This window comes from Octopus bimaculoides, chromosome 12 (genome assembly GCF_001194135.2).
Source record: "Octopus bimaculoides isolate UCB-OBI-ISO-001 chromosome 12, ASM119413v2, whole genome shotgun sequence".
Classification (NCBI taxonomy): Eukaryota; Metazoa; Mollusca; class Cephalopoda; order Octopoda; family Octopodidae; genus Octopus; species Octopus bimaculoides.
The window spans coordinates 39,551,204-39,555,505 of record NC_068992.1 but is presented as its reverse complement, the minus strand read 5'-3'; the positions used below and the strand labels follow the sequence as shown (position 1 = coordinate 39,555,505).

The 4,302-nt window shown below is 37.5% G+C and overlaps 1 long non-coding RNA gene across 1 annotated transcript in view; it reads right to left on the bottom strand.

The window, feature by feature from the left end:
* LOC128249173 (uncharacterized) overlaps positions 1-4,302 on the bottom strand; it is a 16,648-nt gene that overhangs the window by 8,700 nt on the left and 3,646 nt on the right. The window contains exon 2 of the long non-coding RNA XR_008265269.1: positions 1,089-1,272. This is a non-coding gene — a long non-coding RNA (uncharacterized LOC128249173). The remainder of the gene's footprint in view (positions 1-1,088; positions 1,273-4,302) is intronic.

Genomic DNA, 4,302 nt, shown 5'->3' with positions numbered 1-4,302 from the left:
TATATATATATATATATATATATCAAAAAGATGTGTTATGATACTATTCCACAGCCATACCGACAATCCAATAATACTAATCCACATATACAAAAATAGCCATACTAACAATCCAACGTATCTCGATCATCAGCTACCCCTCGGATATCATTATGGTTTCGACACCTGGGCAGTACCATTCAATCCAGCGGTGTCAACAGCACTAAAATAGGTGTTGTTTAGGAACGAACAAACCAAAGAAACCACAAATTTCAAACATATTTAACCTCTGTACAACCGTGTCGATAAATAAATTCCATAAGTAGATTATAACCACTCCTAAATACGTAACTTAACAGCGATAACTCTATTAAGTCATACAAAATTATAATCCCTACCGTCTTCTGTAGTATAATATAAAAGTGAAAGCTTGATAACCACATTATTTCAATCAATCAATCAATATATTGGCAGAATTAAACACTAACTTTACTAAAACTACAACAAGCGACATTGTATCGGTATTAATAGCAAACTGCAATAACTAAATTATATGCTAAATTACGATCCCTCTTTAAGTCCATATAAATAATAATCCCACCGGTCTTCCATAGATACTACTATAATGAAAGTTCAAACCTTATAAAAGTTTTCAATAACAAAACACTATTGAAATTAACTAATATTTTTATGAGTGAAATATATTATTTCATCATTCAAAAGTTAATAATAAAACACTACATACTTATTAATATATCACTACTACAAGTTATAATATTAAATTACCAGTGACTAATATACACTTAAATTTCGTTAAATGGGAACTAATAAAAGTACTTGTAATAATCTATTATAAACCTTGCTATGTTTAAAGCTAATTAAACTGTTTAAACGACAATAAAACTACAAGTATTAACACTTACATGTTTAACCAGACACGCGGCTCCCTCACCAAGAATTTAAAGAGCAACTAAATATTAATGACGTAGTGCGTAATTACCACTTTCTCAATTGTCTCAATACGTGTGTGTGTGTGTGTGTGTGTGTGTGTGTGTGTGTGTGTGTGTGTGTGTGTGTGTGTGTGTGTACATACATACAGACATACATACATCACGTATGTATCGTTGGCGATTTTCTTCCTCCGTCTTCCCTTCCTTTGGACTTTCGTCTATTTCTGAAGAAGAGCTTTGCTCGAAATGTTAAATTCTCTTTCCTTCCTTTCTGATAATACAGTACTAGTACCACGCCCTCGGGTTATTGTTTTTCTTGTTTGCTCTTCTTTGTTTGGATTCACTATATATATAAACACGTAGATAGGAAGAACAATTCTAAGAATAGTTAAAAAAGGAAATTTCCATTTGCAAGTCAAAAATTCAGGATGAAATTTGCTGTGGAATCATTTGAGGACAACAGTCTATTGACACTAGCAGTTCTACTCATCAATATCATTTGAACGCTTTAAATTAATTAGAAAAGTTTATTAAATTCACGGTTATTAAGGCATAATCGTAATAATTTTCAATTATATGCTTTAATTTTAACTACCTAAAGATAGTATGATATATATATGTATATATAAGAGAGAGGGGAGGGGAAGGAGAAAGAGAGGGAAGAGAGAAGGAAGAGTGAGATAAATAGATAGTTAGATAGATAGACAGACAGACAGACAGACAGACAGATAGATAGGTAGATAGATAGATAGATAGATATATAGACAGACAGACAGACAGACAGACAGACAGACAGACAGACAGACAGACAGATAGATAGGTAGATAGATCGATAGACAGACAGACAGACAGATGAATAGATAGATAGGAGAGAAGGGGAGGGGAGGGGAGAGGGAGAGAGGTGAGTATTTTGGTGGCTGTTATTAATATATATTGTTGTCAATGTAATATCAACATTACTGAATGACTTCAATTTGAAAACATTATATCAGGAAAATATTGTTTATTTCATAGAAACACATTTAAGAAAAAGACATTCCCACGACTACATTAATCGTATTACTAAATGATAACTGCAACACCTACACAATGTTTGAAGATAACCAACGTAATAGCTTCTTTGTAACGTTTCTAATGCATCAAAGAACTACATCTGAATATCGTCTGCTTTGAAGAAAATAGTCTATTACTTGGAAACGTTAGTAATACCAACGTATTTGGTGTAAAATATTTATAATGGAGGAGGTTGAGTTTGAAGTACATAAATTATACCATGTAGGATATTTGTTTGAGAAAAGAAACCCTTGGATTAAGAAAATAAAGTCGGTTGCTTGCAGGACACCTACGTATTTTATGTACAAAGCGGTGAGCGGGCAGAAACGTTAACACGCCGGGCGAAATGCTTAGCGGTATTTCATCTCTGTGAGTTGGAAGTGTTGGTATTACCGAAGTGCGTTAACATAGTAAGTGTAGTTTCTGTTGACTGTTTCCGTGTTGTTGCCTGTTTTATTTGCTGTACCTGTTTAAATTTGTATAATAGGTTTTGTTCGAAAACTATTGTGTTTTCCCCTGTAAGAGGAAACATCTATTGCTGGCAAGATACCAAAAAGTTTGTCTTCGTCTGACGAGGATTCGACAGATTTAAAGGCCAAAAAAGTGGAAAAAATATTATTGAAAGATGTTTCGGATTCGTCTGAAAACGAATTCTCACTATCGTCGAGGACTACCGTTGCAAGGAGGAACATCGAGGTGAAAAGCCTTCAAATGGGGGAAGGTAAGCAGAAAACAAGTTTTGCGTCTGCAGCTGGAGGTAGAACTCGCCAACAGTCGACGAATAAAAGTGATTTGTTGATGTACAAGGACATGATTATAATTTAAGGTCAGAGAAGAAAAAAGACTATTATATTCAAGACATACTGCTAAAAAGAAAGAAAAATCGAGCGAGTAAGCGAGAAGGTAGAGAAATGTTTAAAGCCCATCTGGCAGGATATCACATATCTAGCCAGAGGGGAAAAGTTCGGTACCATCGAAGTACACCTAAAAAACATTGAAACGGCGCAATTGCACTCGGTGAAATCCTTGGAAACAGAAGACGTAATTTTAATATCACTATACACAGGTATGAGGACAGTCAAAATACGAATACCAAAGATCCCACCTCAAGTCGACCCTATGTGGTTGATGGCATCAGTCCTGTCAGAAAGAGTGGATGAGATAAAAATACTTCAGGCTACCGTTTCAGAAAGGGCAAATTGGACCGGCTACACGGTCCACCTGTTAATTCAAACAGAATAGGATGTATTGGAACAGCTTCCAAAAAGAATAGAAGTTAGGGAGGAGTTCCTCAACGTTTTTGTCGAGGGGCGTAAGTCCTGATGTTTTCAGTGTAGCCAGCTAAGCCATATAAAAAATACTGTAAGGAAGGCGAGGAGGAATCTGAAGATGAGGAGGAAGAAAAAGAAAAAGAAACAGAAAAGAAAGTTACTAGCAAAAGAAAAATGGAAAATGTAAACCAACCAAAACAAATAGAACCACGACAAAAAAAGAAAAACAGCAAAAAGAGTCCAACCAGAAATAACAAAGAATGAAGTAGTGAACGGAGGGATTCTGGCACTACATAGTAAAAAGGAGGATTTAATGAGAGAGATAACAACAAAAAATCAGCCACCAGAATAGCAGAACTGTCGGAGAAATACAAAAATTATGAACTATATGAAATGGAGGTGATGGAGGCGTTGGCCGGCTGTAAAGCGAGTAAGTCGCCGGGACTTGATGGTCTTCCGTACGAGCTGTATAAATGTATGCCAGACTTGTTCGGGCATCTACTGGCCAAGGTCTTAGCAAAAAGGTTGGCGCGTGTCGCAAATGGTATAGTCGGGGAGGCACAGACATGTGTCATCCCAGGCAGAACCATTCAGGATACCCTCCATCTTATCCGCTATACCATCGAGAGGGTAATGAATCTGGCAAAGGTGGGGCATTGGTACATTTGGACCAGTCTAAAGCTTTTGATAGGGTTGACCATCGATACCTGGCGACTGTGCTTGCGCGGTTCGGCCTGGGCCTTGGCTTCCTCGCTTTGTACCACAACATTGACTCGATAGTTCGGGTGAACGGTTTCCTTTCGAAGCCGTTCTGCATCAGACGCTCGGTTCGCCAAGGATGTCCGCTCTCACCACTTTTGTATGTGGTTGCTCTCGAACCCCTACTGCAAAGGTTGAGTAGCATCCCGAGAGAACCAGGTCAAGAGGAGTTTGTTACGGCTTACGCGGATGATATCACTATCAGCGTAACCTCAGTAGCACGCCTACGTGAAGTGGGTAAGACTACTGAGGCTTACGAGGAGGTGGCAGGAGCAAAAATTAACCGGGAA